The sequence below is a fragment of the Lygodium microphyllum genome, chromosome 4 (assembly GCF_053477565.2).
Source record: "Lygodium microphyllum isolate KBCC chromosome 4, Lygodium_microphyllum_v1.1.10, whole genome shotgun sequence".
NCBI lineage: Eukaryota > Viridiplantae > Streptophyta > Polypodiopsida > Schizaeales > Lygodiaceae > Lygodium > Lygodium microphyllum.
In genome coordinates this window covers 57,930,257-57,949,720 of record NC_141138.1, presented here as the reverse complement: position 1 = coordinate 57,949,720, position 19,464 = coordinate 57,930,257, and positions in this window count along the sequence as shown.

Genomic DNA, 19,464 nt, shown 5'->3' with positions numbered 1-19,464 from the left:
ACAACCGTGTTCGGATCCGTTGCTCGTCGCCGGCTCTCTTGCTCAAACCTTGCCATGACACCACAGTCCATTGTGGAGCGCATTTGGTCAATACGCTCCACCCGAAAATGCCGTCCGCACAACCACGCTGCACTATATATTTTGTACTGCACATTGAAACACTCAAATTAGATGTAGCAAGCAAATTTAGATACGACACATTCTAAACCCCTCATTACCTTTGGACTACATCCCCTCGAGAACTCCCACTCCTCCATTGAGACCTATGTCCCTTCGCTAGATGCTGCGGTCAAGGCTCCATGCAATCATTGTGTTGACATAAACCGCGGCATCTCCTCCATGCCTTCGGGATATCGAATCGGTTGGTGACGCGTACTGCGTCGAAATTCAGCTCGCGCTTCCTCTCGATCTTACCTTGCAATCTGGTACTTGGCGAGCCACATCTCCATGGAGGCATGGTGCAACATACAAAAGCGATTCACCTTCTCTTCCATTGAGGCATCCATTCTTTTTTCTACCCCATTTCCAACCACCACATCTCCAGTCAGCCTGTCATCGTCCTTCAGCGTCCATAGCATTTCATTGTCTGGTTCCACCGTTGGTAGCCATTGTGAGATATGCACTAACGCCTTTGACACCAACCAACCTTCCGCCATGCTACCTTCCGGACAAGCTTGTTGTCGCACAAAGCCTTTCAGGGTTTTCATGAAGCGCTCCAAGAAGAACATCCATCGCGTATGGACAGGTCCAGTAATCTCCACTTCGTCCACAAGATGCACAAGAAGGTGAACTTGTATCGTGAGCATGCTAGTGGGCAGGTATTTCTCAAAGAGACAGACCGTCTCAACTGCTCCCCGCCTTGCGGATTCAATAGAGGACGTCTTAATCTCTTTCTGTGAGATCCATTGCACCAAAGTCGACAACTTGTAAATGGCCCCGCGAATTTCTGGAGTTAGGCATCCCGCGATTGCGATCGGTAGGACAAACTGCCACAAATGAGAAAGCATTAAGAATAATGGTCACTTTTCAAATTTCAAAATTTCCATGCTAATTAAAATCCATTCTGTTCACAAACCTGACATATCTTATGCCAATCATGGGATTTTAGCCCAGACATTTGGTCATCTTTAGAAAATGCGGACCTGAGAGAACGCATCATACCCGTCGGAGTGCGGATAGACTTGATTACTTGCTTCACAATGCGCTCTTCTTTGGTAGACAAAACCCAGGGGGCGCGAGGAAGCTGCACTCCCCCTTCAGCACTCGACTGCGGCCAAAGCGCCTCCATCTTACCTAGCTCCTTTAAATCCATTCGTGACCCTATAGTGTCTCTCTTTCCTGTGATGTGGTCCCATAGCAAGCTGCCCACATTTTTGAAAATATGCATGGGATCCAACAAGTGGTTGACGTGTAAGTGGGTCCAATATGGCAACTCGTAGAAAACTGAGAACCGTCGCATTCCATTTGGATGTGATTCCGGGTTTACCATTTTCAGCTCGTACCAGCTTGCAGCATTCATACGTGCTGGAGGTCGTCCAAGAAAACCTTCCCTGAGTTCATGATCCTCCGGCAAGAAAGCGGTGTGTCCTTGATATACCATCTTCTTCATGGTTCGTGACCTTCGGGAGTCTAACTGTGGCCCACACAATGGACATGCATGATAACCTAAGGTAACGAGACTTGCAAGGCGATCCACGACCTAGTGAATACTTGATTGAATGAAATAAAATATAGATATTACCAGCGAGAACAAAGGTCTGCTCACCTGAGCACTCTCCCAATCCCGGAAAGTCATGCATCATCCACATGAGAATGGCTCGAATGTTGGTTGACCGCCGACCATCGCACCTGCTCATATCTTGCACCGTGACCCCCTCCTCCCACAAAATCTTAAGCTCATGGACTAATGGACGAAGATACACGTCCATATTTTTTACTTTGTAGCGGCCCAGAACGAGCAAGCTAAGGATGAGATGTCCTTTCTTCGTAGAAAGCCATGGAGGAATGTTGTAGTTGACAAGCACTATAGTCCACACATTGTAAGAAGTCGAGCGCAGACCGAATGGGTTCACACCATCCATGGCGAGACTGAGCCGAAGATTCCTTGGCTCTCACGCAAAGCCTGGGAAGGTAGAGTCAATGTGGCTCCATGCGCGCGAATCTGCTGATATTCGTTGCACTCCATCCGTGGACCTATTCTGCACATGCCACGTTGTCAAGCTTGCCATGGTAGACGTGCGAAACATGTGGTTTATGCGGGGGATGAGCGGAAAGTGTCTGAGGACTTTTTGAGGGATGGTCTGCCCTTGCAAGTCCTGTCGATACCTATGAGCACCACACTTTGGACATGTCTCCATAGTCTCGTATTCATCTCGAAACAATATGCAGTCGTTGATACATGCATGGATGTTATTGTAGTCCATGCCAAGCTTCCGTAAAACATGTCGTGCATCATCACGAGACTCAGGCATGGTGTTTGCAGGTGGCAATATATGATATTTCAATAACCTGAAAAAATCATAAAACACCTTGAAAAATCCATCCATGTTTGCAATAATACTGTTTTAAAAAAAACAATGAAGTCTGTGTGCAAGGTACCTGAATAACTCAGTCACACTCGTATCGCTCCAACCGTATTTTTCTTGTACACTTAAGAGTGCAAGCAATGTCTTCAACCGAGATACTCGGCACCCATCATATAATGGTATGGATGCTTCCTCTCTAAGCGGGTCAGATGTCTCAACATCCATGGGAATCAATGCATCGATCATTGCCTCCATCTCAGGCTCCAAGATTGTAGGCAAGTCGGGAAGATTGTCTGTCTCCTCTGGCATTGACAGTATAGATGGGCCTTGCGAGTGGTTGATTGGCTCCTGCAATCCATCCATCGCACGTCCACGAACTCTTCTAATTGGCCGCAAAGGGTGCACTCCCCCTTGGGTCGAGACATCACCCCCTGGATACAAAATTTGCCAACAAGACCCAATCTTATCGCGTATGGTTTTTAATTAGCTTGAGAGTACAATGCATGAAAAATGCTAACTTCAAATTACCGTTTGCTGAAAATCTGCAATTGCCTGATCAATGATCTCAGATTGAAACTCGCCAAATCGTCGTACGTGTTCTATAGACAATCAGCGTTTTCGTCTAATTGCCAACTTGCATTGAGAGCAAGGACATGGGACACGCTGATTAAGATACGACTCGCAGTCTTGAACAATAAGACCTTCTTCGTTTGCCATCTTATCTACATTACAGCAAACGAGGCTTAAATGGATAGCTTTATGGACATGTACGTCAAGTTGCAAGTTGACCATAAACCTTGCATTGTATATAGTAGTTGAGAGATTTTCCGATGTTATATCTCGGCCTTGTATCATGCTCAACGATTTGTTTGTCCCGGTAGATAATTTTTTGTTATATCTCGGCTTTGAGTATAAGTAATCCATTTTAAAATTAATGCGCGCCATCTATGAAATTTTATAACTATAGTAATAAAATTTATTTCAATCAATTCTACTCATAGTCATAAGACCTGAGAGAAATTATCCTATACTCAATTTAAGGGTTTCTTCTTCTATAACAATAATTTTGGGTTCATTTTGATGAAGTACGTGGCCGTATGCAAAGCACATTGCATACCATTATCAATACGTATATTATCTTAAATTTCCTTCCCCTCCCTCTCCCTCTCTTTCTCTCCCTCTCCCTCTCTCCCTCTCTTTCTCTCACCCTCTCCCTCTCCCTCTCGTTCTCTTTCTCTCCCTCTCTCATTTCCTCCCTCCCCCTCCCCCTCCCTCTCCCTCTCCCTCCCTCTTTCTCCCTCTCCCTCTCCCTCCCTCCCTCTCCCTCCCCCTCCCTCTTTCTCTCCCTCTCTCATTTCCTTCCCCTCCCCCTCCCTCTCCCTCTCCCTCTCCCTCTCCCTCTCCCTCTCTTTCTATTTTTCTCCCTCTCCCTCTCTATCTCTCTTTCTCTCTCATTTCCTAAACAAGCAAAAAATAAAGTGATTTAAACATCCTCCAAGCAAAAGGGAGAGGGAGAGATACAATGCACTCTCCCTCTCTTTCTCTTTCTATCCCTCTCTCATTTCCTTCCCCTTCCTCTCCCTCTCACTCTCTTTCTCTCTCATTTCCTCTCCTAAACAAGCAAAAAATAAAGTGATTCAAATATTAAACAAGCAAAAGGGAGAGGGAGGGAGAGAGAGAATGCACTCTCCCTCCTTCTCCCTCTCTTTCTCTTTCTCTCCCTCTCCTATTTCCACCCCCTCCCTCTCCCTCTCCCTCTATTTCTCTTTCTCTTTCTTTCCCTCTCCCTCTCCCTCTCCCTCTCTTTCTCTCTTACTCTCTCATTTCCTCTCCTAAACAAGCAAAAAAGAAAGTAATTTAAACATTAAACAAGCAAAAGGGAGAGAGAGAGAGAGAATGCACTCTCCCTCTCTTTCTCTCCCTCTCCCTCTCCCTCTCCCTCTCTTTCTCTCCCTCTCTCTCCCTCTCCCTCTCCTTCTCTTTCATTTCCTCTCCTAAACAAACAAAAGAGAACGATTTAAACCTTCAACAAGTAAAAGAAAGAGAGAGGGAGACTCACCAATGAGATATGGCGAGCGTGGGCGGCTTCTCTTTGCAATGAGGGCTCCTCCTCTCCTTCGCGAACAACGGCGGTGGCGGTGGCGGCGGCGGCAGCAAGTCTCTTCCTCTTCTTCTCTCACAAAGCCTTGGCTCTCTCCCTCGCTCTCTCCCTGGCTCTCGCTCTCAAAAGGCGAAGAAAAGAAAATGAAAACGGCGCTCTGGTTTCGGCCGCGCTTTTTTTCCCTGCGGCGTCGCTATTGGCGTTGCTATTTGCGTCGCAAATGCGACGCAAATAGCGACGTCGCTATTTGCGCAAATAGCGACACCAATAGCGACGCCGATATCCGCCGTCGCTAATCGGCGCCGCTAATTGCCCAATTCCTTGTAGTGTGGTCTCTTCCTCTTCTTCTCTCCTTCTTGTTTGCTTGTGTGTGTTTGAGAGAGGGAGTGTGGGGGAGTGAGTTTGTGAGTGTGTGAGGGTGAGGGATCTTGGAGAAGAAGCTCTTCTTCTTCTTCTTCTTATTATTATTATTATTCTTATTCTTCTCTTGTCTTGTCTTGCACACGACAATGGAGGATGGAGCTCAAAGGAGGAGGCTTGAGGTTGCTTAAGCTTGCATCTCAAATCATGGAGCTACCACTTGCTTGAGGGAGGAGGCTACTCATTCGGGCATCATGGTAAGCTCACTACACCCCCATAGGATCCAACGTGCATCGGCTAGGTGAGAGATAGCCATTTGTACTTGCTTGAAACGCTAGAAGCAATAATCGATCCGTGGGTCTTGGCAGTTGAGCATGAGCTCCCACTACATTTTGGTTTCTTTGTTGGGACAACAAATTCAAGCTTGAGCACTTGCATGCCTCAAATTGAGCATGGAAGTAGAGTTGCATCTCTGAACTAGTTCTTGAGATAGGTAGGAGATTTGGGGTTTTTAATATTCAAAAAAAGTAATTATTTTGGTTTTTTGATGAGTAGACAAGTATGACAAATCATTTTAATATTTGGGTTTGATTTTTGTTGCATTTAGAGTAGGATAGGACCAAGAAATCGAAGTGAATCATCCTAGGATTTTTGCTATAAGCAGGCCCAAAACAGGGGAAAAATGGGCTTGCAATCCATTGACAAGGCATGAGTGCTAGCGGAGCAACACTTGGGCATTAGAACAAAGGTTTAATACCCAAGTAAGGGGGTTGAAGGCTCACTTTTAGCTTTTGCAGTGAGAAAGAGAGAGAGAGACAGCTTGAGAGTGAGAGTGAGACTTCGAGCTTTGTGCGAATCAATCAGCTTCCACACAGGGGTTTTTTGCTTAGATCATGTATGTAGAAACCTTCTTGTGTATCTATCCTTGGGTTTTGGAGCTCCTTGCATGTTTGTATGACCAAAATCATTGCCATGAATCAAATTTTTGTCATCCTTGCCTGCATACTGTTGGAATCAGAAACAGTCCATAGGGTCCGATTCCTAGAATCGGACAATCGGATGTCCGATTGTGTCCATTTGGATGATTGGACGCATCCTAATAGAATGCGGTCCAATTTTGGAAAATCGGATCACTCATATACTATCCAAGTCGTCCGATCGGACATGTGACCCATCTTCGATTCAAATGATCGAGCACTTGGAAAATCAGACTCATAAATATTGGACACTTAAAATCAAACCACCTATTGGGAATTGGACAAACAAAAGACCATTGGTCACTCGGACCAATCTAAATTATACATAGAACAATCAGATGCCAAAATTGAATGCATGGAAATTGGACACTCAAAATTAGACATCCAATTTTGAGGATTGGACACTATCAAATAGGACGAAAATTGTGACAAGAGAGACTAACAAATCTAGCACATCTCGAGTGAGGCACAATACCTCCCACAATCGAGGAAGGCTTCGAAAGCCTTGGAGGTGCAATCAACGTTAGAAATTATAATCGGATACTATAGAATTAGTGGAGTAGGAGACTGTAGAGGACCAAAATTGATCGACCTCTTCGACAATTTAGTGGAGTAGGAGATTGTAGATATGGCAGCCCAGTGTAAACCACGAAAATGAAGAGCTTGACCTAGGATATTTTCCTGTCAAAATCTAGTAAATGGTGAACGAATATGATGCACAAGCTAGGCTAGATCCCCATGGTAGACCATCAGAAGACATCATAGCGGATCTCGAGGAGGAAAGAAAGCTAGTGCCGAAGGCCTTGTAGAACATAGCGGCATACAACCAGTAGCAATAGACTAGGAGATTGCGGTAGAACATTGAAATGTGAGAGGTCCAGCACATGCAACCCTAGTGAATAGAAACCGAAAAGTACCAGCGCATGCTAGCAAGATATTGAAATGCAAGAGGTCTAGCTAGCGAATAGAAACCAAACAGGACCAAACGCAGAGAGGGAAAAAGTGCTACAGGCAGGCGTAACGCTAAGCAAGCTTCTCATGAAGTGTCTAATAGAGAACACATTGGCAGAGCAAAGTGTGGTAGCACTAGCAACATCGTTGCTTGCAGGATAAGGAGTTACCTATGAGGGCTCCAAGATAGAGATGAGGATCCCTATAGTTGTAAAACAACTAGAAAAGTACCAGTTGAGCAATAGTACAGTTTTGTATAGCAGTTCAAGCATGCCTATGAGGCTAACGGCCTCACAGATCTCACTTATTAGCACTCACAAGCTTTTGATCTTTGCCTAGGAGACAAAGGATGGATGTGGTACACTAGTCTAGACAATGCCGAACGTAATGACTTTAATACCCTCAAGAGTCTCTTCATCAAGAGATTCTTTGAGGAGGCAGGATACTCTGACAACCTCATTGTTAGATTGATAAATGTCAGAGTCAGAAGGGCAAGGAGGATATCTATCTGAGACTATGTCACCCATGTGCGAAGTCTCTTTAAGAGAATCCTAATTGCTAAGTGACCTAGCAAAAAAGCGGTCTCCACCGTGTTCATAAGTGGAATCCGAAGTGAAGATCTTTACAAAGCCTTGGAGAGAAACTCAAATTTGCAAAGGGATGTGCTAGTTAGGGTCTTTGAAAAGTGGACAATCTACTCAAAGAGAGGAGCTTTAGACCCACAACCCGAGACATCATTTCCTCTAAAACCTCTCAAAGAGCTTCGATCGCTAGTGAAAGATCTAGCCAAAGCACCCAAGGTAAGGAAAATAATGTCGATCAGAGTTAGGAGTTGGCCGGCATGATGCTAGAGTTGGCTAAGATGCAGGAGATGATGAGAATACCTATGCGATCACACATCCAATGCGTGTATTGCGGTGCAAACCACCTTCCAGCCAAGTGTCAAGACCCTAGGTCCCAACCTTGTGCTGATTCTAGAAGGTTCTGCCACAATGCCATCATGCACTATAGACCACCGTGGAGACTCCCATACTCATAGCCTTACCTACAAAATAGACCTCCGAATTTCCTTGGGAAAGGAGCCCCATTGGCCCTCCCAGCACCTAACGATGCAAAGCCAGTCATCCCTAGGGTAGAGATCAATCCCATAGGCATACCTAGGCCTTCTAGACCTTACATGGCCCATCCATTGAGCGACGCTCCAGTCTATTATGTGGAGGAACAAAATAATGAGGAGCCTTATGTGAGACCCTATGTCTTGTATGACAAAGAGGGAAATCTAGTTCTCATGGACTATCAACTAGGGCCGGTGATGGTGTTAGGAAGAGGGAGAGGCAGAGTCTTAGGAGGGCAGAACCAAGAGCCAATTTCTTGTTGGACTTGTGGTCACCTATGACATATCTCTTTGCATTGCCCCAAGAGGGAGTAGGCCGATTGAGACAAGGCTGATCTCAAATGCATTGAGTGTGGAATCACCCACCTCTTTGCCAATTTCCATAGGCGGAAGTCATCCTCTAGTTTGACAATTGTGCCATCAGTTCCATTGGAGCTATTTGGTATTGAGAAACTCAACGAGAAAGCCACACCCATTCCATTTCATGTTATGATCCATGCATAGATGAAGCAGGCTGGCATATTGTTGCCTAGACTTAGTAGCCTAGATGCAGCCTCAATCTCAGAAAGAAAAGTCGTAGGTGAAGAAAGAAGAAAAGTGAAGCAAAGGTCACATTGAAGACCAAGAGTGCAACGACACTCCCTATCCAAAATAAAGTCACGGACAGTGAGGCAGAAACATCTACTCCGAAGACTGTTGTGTGAGAAAGGGAGTGCTAAGGTAGGGGAGTACCCCAACCCAAAGCACCAACTTGCAACCATTGACAAGATCAAGTAGTGGGTGAGAGAAGCCTAGGAACACCTAAAGGATGTTGAGCTCGTTTTGGAGGATGAGATCGGTGATCTCTCTAGCATGAGCACACTAGTCTCTTCCACACGACCAAGAGACGCATTTTAAAGGATGAGATCGGTGATCTCTCTAGCATGAGCACACTAGTCTCTTCCACACGACCAAGAGACGCATTTGCACCTCAAGTCATGCCACCTAGACAGAGCTTGAATGCCATGGGCCAGCAAACCAATCAAGGCCATTGGCCAAGAAGTGGAGAATTAGGAGACAAGCAAGCAACTAGCAATCTTTTCACAATGCTAGTGACTACCCTTGTAACTCTGAGCCTAGGAGATCTACTTAGGCAATATGGGACGCTATGGCAAGAGCTAAAGCAATGAGTGGAAGGAACGATGGAGCAAGCTACCACTGACTTGCAAGACCATGACAGAGTAATGCAAATATTGAGGCTGATGTTACACTTAGTACCCAAGTCTTTGCATGTTAATGCTTTCTGGGAAGGCACTGAAATGCACGCGGTCTTACCACTCCTAGCTCTAGGTGACACCACAAGGAAAGGGATTCTAGACACAAGGGCATGAGTCAGCGTACTTAGCCACGCAAGTAGTCTAGGCTTGGGGTAACTAGCATGTCGAGGACACTAGGTTCAATGTCACATTGGCTAATGGAATGAAAGTGAAGCCATTCAAAGTGCTGAGAAATTGGCCATTGAAGATTGCAGGAGTCTGGTACTCTGTGGACTTTATAGTCATGAAAGGGACTACGATGTATTATTAGGTAGACCCTGGATGCACAATGTATGAGTCATAGAAGACTGGGGTAACAGTCTGATGTTTCTAGGAAATCGAATAGAAGTGGTAAGAGTGGTGATGGATACCTGGAAGACTACACCAGTCAAGCGAAACACCATCTCAGCTATGCTCAGATCAGGAAATCTTATGGGCCAATGACTAAGTATATCCCTTGCCCTAGGGATGAGCAAGATTGGATGCATGTGCTAGCTATAATCAATTTGCCATTCTCAGATAATGAGGAATACGAGCAAGTCGCTAAAGCAATCAGTAAGCCTAGAGACACACCCTTAGTACCAATTTGCATGATGGCTAAGAGCTCGCATGGGCAACCCGCCTCTGTCACATTTCATGTCTTGAACAAAAAACGAGACCTCCATGAGGTCTTAGAGCACTTAATGGAAAAATTAGCTGGTGACCCAGCCATAAATATTAAATTTCTCAAGGATCTCCTAGGTAAACCCGAGTGGCGATGGACCAAGCTGCATGACCTAAACTTGATGTACAATTGGACCTTCACCTTAGCCACGCTGACAAGGAACCACACATAGGCAATGACTAGCAGTCCAATGAGGATGATTCTGATTATGAGTACAAAGATTGTTGCTCCTCCAATGATGGGAACAAAGAGGAGATTGACACGATAGAGTACAACATTGAGGGGCATAAGATTGAGGAAATATAGGCAGACTTTGAACTGCAAAAAAAACGCATCTTTAGAATCGAGAAAGGAGTCCTGCAAATGGGCAACAATCACACCTAGTAATAGGAGTGATTGATTATGAAAAAGCAGGTCTAGCCGCACGAGTACTCAAAACAGAATCGCCATCAGAGAGCTACAACCTCCAAGAGAGACTCCCTCTTCTAGCAAAGACAGAGAGTTTCATTCTGAGTTGGAAGTTAGCTTGGATAGTGATCCTGAGATACCCTAGCCACTTAAAACCAAATGCACTAGAGGAGACCTACCAGTCCACCTAAGGCGCCAAAGTTAAAGGAGGAAAAAAGAAAATAGCCTAGGTATGCATAAGATCAGGAGTAGAAGAAGCTGCAAGACCTGTCGAAACGATTCAAGGGATTCAAGAAAGGTGAGAGAGGGTAGTGGTATTTCTAGGAGCCAAAAGCAGAGGGCAAGTGAGCGAGCCTATAGAAGGACCTGCCAAATTCAAGAAGGTCAATCTAGCTAAGGAAGGGGAGACACCCTGACATGTTTTCATGGCCATGACTTTCCTAGGGCACGTGGTGCCAAAGAATGGCATTGCCACACCAACTTCTCCAAAGTTAGGGTTGTTGTCTATCTTCCACCACTAATCGACTCCAAGGGAGTTCAGTGCTTCCTTGGCTATACAGGCTACTATCGACAATTTCTGTTAAACTATGCATAAATTGCTAGGCCTCTATACAAATTTCTCGTAATATTTGAATGGACCAAGGAATGCCAATGTGCATATGAAGAACCAAAGCACCAATCTTATGAGTGCTAGGCTAGACCATAACCTTCCATGCCAACATTAACGCCTTGAAGTCTGCCATGGGGCCTGTGTTGTGCCAAGTGAACACAATTTAGGCTCTCTAGTGAGCTTTGCTAGCAAAAAACTCACAGATACCAAGATAAACTACTCCACCACGAAGAGGGAGGGGTTAGCCATGGTGTTTGATGTAAAGAAATTTTGGCATTACCTTCTGGCCACACCTTTTGTCTTCTTTGTTGACCATCAAGCCTTGCTTTATCTTGTTAACAAACCCTATGCTATAGGACACATTACTCGATGCTTGCTTCTACTTCTCAAGTTTGACTTCTTTGTGGTTGTACACAAAGAAAAGTAGCACTACATGGCCGACCACATGTCTTGCATACCCACATGAGAAGCTGCTGGACAGGGCATCACAAACAACTTGCCAGACAATCACCTATTCAACCTATCCAATGACAGGGACTTGTTTAAAGCTGACTTGATGCCATACTAGGCTGACAACATAGTCCAGGTGCTTGGGCACAGACTGTCCAAATGACCCATCAAGAAGGCCCGATTTAGGTGACTCATCCTTAAAATAAAACCCTATAAATTGATAGTAGGACAACTCTATAGGCTAGGGCATGACAACTTGCTACGTAGATGCGTATGCAAACATGAGATGCATGATGCACTTGTAGAAGCACACGACAAAATTGCGAGAGGGCACTTCAACGAAGACACAACATCCCACAAGGTGCTATAGTCTCAACTATGGTGACCTACCCTTTTTCGAGATGCAACACAATTTGTAAGGCACCGTGACAAAGTCCCAATGAACCAAGGCACCCATTCTCAAGGATAGAATGGAGCTAAGTCCAATCATTGTAAGACAGCCATTCAAAAAATGGGGGATCAACATGATTGGGCCGATTAGTCTTGTAGCATAGTACTCATCGGCCAAGTATAGCATTGTTGCTGCAGAGTATCTCACCAAGTGGGCAGAAGCTCAAGCCACGAGGAAAAACGATGCTCAAACTACTACTAAGTTCCTTTGGGAGTAGGTGATCTCACTGTTCAGCTGCCCCATTGAACTAGTTAGTGATCAAGGCATACACTTCATTAATGAACTGTTCGCTCACTTGCTCTTGACCTTTCTAATCATCCATTGAAAATCCTCATCCTACTACTCTCAAGCAAATGGCAAGGCTGAGTCTACTAAAAAGATCTTAGTGAACTTCCTAACCAAAGTGGTCTCTGCCTTGTGTGGTGACTGGGACTGATGGCAACCTTATGGGCCAATCAAATCGCCTATAAAGCAGTGGTAGAACAGACTCCCTTCAAGCTAACCAATGGAACTGAAGCCATTTTACCTATAGAGTTCCTTGTCCCGAGCTTGAGAATAGCCACCCAAGAGACATGGGATGGAAAGGAGGCATGGACTGACCGCCTGATCAAGCTAGCACAATTATCAAAGACTCAACTTCTAGCCACCCATGCATTGATTTGCAAAAAGGCATGTCACAAGAGTTGGTTTGACAAGCATTTAAAGTAGTGGAGAATTCAAACTGGGTGACTTAGTGTTGTTGTACTCAATCAGGGGCCACAAACAAAAGATGAAGTTTAGGGGATTAGGATCTTTTCGAGTCTGCACTATTAGCCAAACCAGCAATGTAGAGTTTGAGACCCTAGATGGAGAGGGCATAGGCTTCTTCAATGGGAGCCGCATAAAGAAGTATTTCCCTCCTACGCATCCACTACATAAGCCTCCATGCTAGAGCCCCCTGTAACACAATATTAGTGATTTTGGGAATCTCCCAATTCCCATTTTTTGAATACTAAAAAGGTGGCACCCGGATAACATGCCCATAAGTTTCTCAAAACCATATGATGTGACCTATCATTGGAAAGTGCTTGAAAAGTGGAATTTATTGAGCTATAGAGCACTCAATTTGGAGTTATAGTGTTCAAGTTATGACAAATCCAAAGATTTGACCATATGTCCCAAACTTATGGGAAATTTTTGTATTCCTCAATATGGTGTTCTGTGAAAGTCAAAGTCACCACAATAACAGAAATTGAGGAGGAAGATGAGAAAGCAGCTGCATTTGCTTACCTATGCATAATGGTCACTACCCAACAAACACATACCTTTGACACATTGATTGATTAGGAAGCTGATTTCAATATCTTAACTCATGATCATTGGACTCAAATTGGCCACCCCCACAACTACAACCTACCAACGCCAAACTCAGCCCATTTGGGGGTCAATCATATGCCCTTCTAGGAAGGTGCAAAGTAGCAACCTCTATCAAGTCTGAAAGCATATTCATAATCGTATGCCCTTCTAGGAAGTAGTAGCCTCTATCGAGTCGTCTGAAAGCATATCCATATCGAGTCTAAACACAAAAGATGTTGATGAGGAATCACTATTAGGATGCTCATTTAAAAAGCAAGCACAGTATTGTAATGTCGATTACAAGTCACAACATATTCACCTTGCTATCGGCACTGTACGAATAGTCACAGCTTTCAGCAAGGGCAGTGCGGCTCCACCAAAGCTCGTGAGACCATCGACAGAGCAACCCACCACCAAGTTTAAGGAGGGGGATCGAGACTTGTCACAACTTGTCACGCTTTATCCCATAAAGCCTCTCATAAGGAGTCACCTCATGTATTCTACTGTTGGTGTACGATTCTGGATATACACATCAGACATTATAGCCTTTGCCCAATATGCATTTGGTAGGCTCTTCTCATTCAACATGGCTCTAGCCGATTCCATCATCACCCTATTTTTCATTTCTGCCACACCATTTTGTTGTGGTGTGTACCTGCATGTCAATTGCCTCTTCATCCCATGGGTTGCCAAGAAAGTGATCAAAGTCTTTAGAAACATATTCTCCACCAGTATCAGATCTCAAACATAAGATTAATAAGCCAATTCTTTCTCCACATGTCTCTTGAAGTCCTGAAAAGCATCCATGATACCACTCTTGTACTTCAACACACATACAACTATGTGTACCTACTATAGTCATCTTTGAATGACACATAGTAGCATGATCCCCCAAGAGATGCATTCTATGAGGGTCCCCATACATCAAAATGTACAAGCTGTAATGGTTTGGTAGTGGTGCTTACATGCCTCATGAATGGAAGCCGTGATTGCTTTCCAAATTGGCATGACTGACATACATGGACCAATTCCACATGCTTGAACTTAGGAAGTCCAAGTACAACTTGCTTATGCTGCATATTTTTCAGCTTTTGAACATTTACATGACCAATCCTTTTATGCCATATCTCATTGTCCCTTATTGTAGCATTGTCATGTGAATACATAACAACATTAAAGGCTCCAATTTTTGTATCCAATGTAGAAATCTTGCCATTTCTTTTGCCTTTAGCAATGAGCTTGCATCATTGACCATACTCTTCAATGTAGCATCCATCTCTATTGAATCTAACTTGTAGATTCTGTTCAGCCATTTGTCCCACAGAAAGAAAGTTTTTGGGTAATGGAGGATACATGTAACACATCATATAGACTCTTTTTCTTGTCACCATGCATCATCAAGGGAAACAATACATGTATGCTTAATGTCATGCTGCATATCAACCCTTGTGCAAACATAGCAAACAACCTGTTGTTGAGATATCGAGCTCCACTCGTGATATGCCAGGGTGACCGTTGTGCATTTATGTCACCGACTTGTCAGTTTGCAGATGCGGTTGGTACACCGCCCATGAATAATAGCTAGATGACAGCTATCCTTATCTACTCTAGTTTGTGGCTCAGTTAGTATGCCACCTTAGTTATTTGAGTTTGGTTTGAGACCCATATATAGGGTTCTTCTATTTCTTTGTATGAGAGTTCTTTTGGCTTACACAACTAAGAAGAGGAAAACTGTTTTCAGCCTCCACCTCTGTGTGTATTCCCCCCATTGTGCAAGCAAGAAAGCTACAAGTGAGACTCCTTCCTTCTCTCCCACAATCTTGACATGATATCAGAGCCTTGTTCGTGGTAAGGAGCTCAAGAAAGCAAGCCAAGCTCACGGTGTTCTGGTAAGAGGAGCAGTGTTGCTTTCATTTTCTGTTTTGGGACCAGATCTCTGCAGGTAGCACAACCAAAAATTGCAAGAGTCCATTTTCTCAGGTTGAGACACCCTTCGCGGTGAAGCAAGAGGGCAGTATATGCTGCGGGAGAGGGCTTTAGCCCCAGGCGACCCTATTTTTTTGATTTGAGGCCATTTCGGGGCCTGTTTTGGAGGCGGAAGTTTTCTGCACGCACTTAGGAAAAAGCCTTGTTTTATGTTGTGCGACCACTGTTCTACAGGTCAGTGAAAAGTTACCACAGATATTGCATCGTATGCTCGTGTGCAGAGACATTGGGAGTTACAGAATTATCCTTGGTTCCTGTATATGCAAAATCTTCACTAGGAAGTGACTGTGTGGTCAAATACCACTTTCGCCAGTTTTGCAGATTTGCCCTTGTGAGGCTAAAGCTGTGTTCTTTGCAGTGACAGAATTTTTTGCAGTGTTCTGTAATGGCGTCTGATTCTCTTTCACAGATTGTCATTGAAAAGCTTGACAAGAACAACTTCCAAGCATGGAAGTTTAGAATGACGAATTTCCTTATGGGAAAATGATATTGGGAATTTGTTGCAGGAAATGAAGAAGAACCAGTTCTTCCTGATGTTCCCAATCAACAGCAAATGCAGGCATTTAAAGCATGGCATGAGAGAGCCAGGAAAGTTATGTATTGGCTGTCTATCAGCATTTCAGACTCTATGATTGTGCATATTCAGGATGCAAGTATGCCAAAGGAGGCATGGGATACTTTGTCAAAAATGTATAGCACAAATACGCAAGCCAGGAAAATACAGCTCAAGCAAGAGTTGCACAATGTGCAAAGAGAAAGTATGAGCATCAATGACTACCACATGAAGGTGAAGAAGATTGCAGATGCACTTGCTTCCATTGGGCCGCCAATGGAAGATGATGATTTAGTTTCTGTGACCGTGAATGGTCTAGGAAAGGATTATGCATAGTTTTGGACATCCATTTCAGTTCGTGAAAGATTTCCTGATTTTGAGGAATTGATTGCTCTTCTAATTTCTGAGGAGCAAAGAAATGGTGGTGCATATTCTTCAAGAGGAAATTCAAAAGAAACTGTCTTCTACTCAAATGCTGGAAGAGGTAGAGGCAGAGGTAGAGGAGGCCGATCTGGAGGCCGTGGTAGAAATCAGAATATGCAGCAAACTCAAGAAAACCAGTCCTATGGAGGAGGACGTGGTAACTCTAGAGGCAGGGGGGAGCCAAAGAGGTCATGGTGGATGGCAAAGAGGCCAAAATGCAAACAGTAATGTTGAATGCTACTACTGTGGTAAAATGGGTCATATGGCTAAAGACTGCTATAAAAAGCAGAATGACATAATGAATGGAAAACTGCAACAAGGGAATTATGCATCTTCTAGTAGACAGGGTGATGAAAGAAATGAGCATTTGTTTATGGTGCAGCACATGAACAATTATGTGACAAGTGCAGAAGAAAGCAACGATGTATGGTATGTTGATTCAGGTGCATCAAACCACATGACAGGTCATGCAGAATGGATGGAGGATGCAAAGAAAATGGAAAAACCAGGATTTGTGGAGAGTGGTGATGATACTGCACATCCTATTGTGCAGATTGGAAAAATTCCTTTGTCTATGCAGGATGGGAAAAAGAAATACATGTCCGATGTATTTCATGTCCCAAATATCACCAAGAATCTGGTTTCTGTTGGTCAAATGGTTGAACAGGGCTTGCAGGTCAAATTTAATCCTCATGGATGCTTTGTTGAGGATATGAAAAATAAAGGTCGCTTGATAGCAAAAGGAAAGAAGAAGGGCAGAATGTTTACATTGGATGCAGACATGTCTGAATTGAGTGCAGCAATGTTTGCACATGGGACCGATGTAGTTGCAGATATTGATATCTGGCAAAAACGCATTGGTCATGTTAATGTAGAGTGACTTAAATCAATGCAGGCCCAAAATATTGTTGCAGGATTGCCAAAATTCAAGGTTGCAGAAATGCATAAGGTATGTGAAGCCTGTCAGTTTGGAAAACAGGCAAGGAAACCATTCCCTAGACATGTTCAAGAAAGTAAAAAGCCATTGGAATTAATCCATTCTGATGTGTGGACTACTAAAGCTGTATCTCTTGGAGGCTGTCATTATTTTGTCACTTTTATTGATGACTATAGCAGAAAAGTTTGGATGTATTTTATGAAAAAGAAAAGTGAAGTTTTTGGGCATTCCAAAACTCTTAAAGCTATGGTTGAAAAAGAAACAGGCCTACAAATAAAATGCCTAAGGTCAGATGGAGGGGGAGAGTACCTCTCAAATGAGTTTGCAAGGTTCCTGTAGGAGCATGGCATAAAGCAGCAATATTCATGCAGTCATACCCCACAACAAAATGGAATTGCAGAAAGGAAAAACAGGCATATTGGAGAGGTATCTCGTGCCATGCTCAATGAAAAAGACCTGCCAGATTTTTATTGGGCTGAGGCAGTTGCTACAGCAGTCTACATAATGAACAGAACTCCCATTGCAGCAATACATGGGGTGACTCCAGAGGAGAGGTATACTGGTAGGAAACCAAATATTTCTCATTTGAAAATTTTTGGTTGCATTGCCTATGTTCATGTGCCAGATGAGTTGAGATCCAAGTTGGATCCAAAAGCTGAGAAGTGCATCTTTATTGGTTACTCTTTGCAGCAGAAAGGGTATAGATGCTATAACCCTTCTAGTCGTAAGTTTACAGTGAGCAGAGATGTTGTTTTTGATGAGATGAGTAGCTGGTATAAACCAGTAAATGTGATTGATAATGTAGATGCACAAAATGGTAATGCTGCACAGAATTCACAGTAGCAGTCACAAGATATCAGTGGACCTGGAGCGTCCTCTAGCAGTGGTTCATATTCTTTGCCATGGACAGGCAGATTGAGATCAGGAGAATCTTCTCAAAGCAATGCAGATAGTGGTATACAGGTATCACGAAAAGGAAAAGAGAAGGTAGATCAGCCCATGTTTGATGTGAATGCAGGTCACTCGTATGTGGATGGTGAATCCAGTGGCTCAGAACAGAGCATTGATGATGAGTTGGGTATTCCTTCTATTGTTACACCTGGAGTAAGGAAGACCAGGGATGTTTTGAGAGCACCTGGGAGTGAACCTACTTTGCGCAGGTCTACCAGAGCTAGGTATCCTGTGGATAGGCTAAAATACGATGGATTTACAGCCATTCACTATGCATATATGGTCAAAGTGATACAGGAACCAGAACCCACTTCTTTTGAGCAAGCCATGGGAAAAGAAAAATGGGAGAAAGCCATGGATGAAGAAATGGATGCCTTCGAAGCAAATGCTACATGGAAATTGGTACCTTTGCCTAAAGGTAAGAATGCAATTGGTTGTAAGTGGGTTTATAAGGTGAAGCACAATGCAGATGGTTTTATGTGAACAGATACAAGGCAAGATTAGTAGTCATGGGGTATGCACAAACATATGGCATTGACTATGAAGAAACATTCAGTCCGGTTGCAAGGATGGCAACCGTAAGAGCAGCCATTGCTATGGCTGCATCAAAGGAATGGTCTTTACATCAGATGGATGTAAAGAATGCCTTCTTGCATGGTGACTTGCAAGAAGAGGTCTATATGGAGCAGCCACCAGGTTATGTGCATGCTATTCATCCTGAGTTTGTTTGCAGGTTGAAGAAAGCCTTGTATGGCTTGAAGCAAGCACCTAGAGTATGGTCTGACAAGATAGGACAGTATCTTGTCACTATTGGCTTTCAGATTTCCAAGGCAGATTTCTCACTTTATGTGAGAAAAATAGAGAAAGATATTATGCTACTTGTCATTTATGTTGATGATTTGATTATGACAGGTGACAGTGATGAAGATATCCTTCATGTGAAAATGCTATTGAAGCAGAAGTTTGAGATGAAGGATTTGGGAGAGCTGCGTTATTTCTTGGGCATTGAGGTGATTAGATCACCAAGTGGGATACAGCTCTTGTAGAGGCAGTATGGATTGGACATGCTGTCCAAATATGGGATGACAGGCTATAAGCCTATTTCAGTTCCTTTGGAGCAGAATGTGAAGCTGAGCGCAGATGTAGGTGAGCTTTTGGAAGACCCTACTATGTACATACGCATAGTAGGAAGTTTGATTTATATGACTATTACCAGGCCAGATTTGAGCTATGCTATTGGATTGGTAAGTCAGTTTATGCAGGCTCCAAGGAAACCGCATTTGGATGCGACTAGACGCATACTCAGGTATGTGAAGTCCACATTGCAGTATGGACTATTTTATGAGACTGGGGTTCAGATACAATTGCATGGA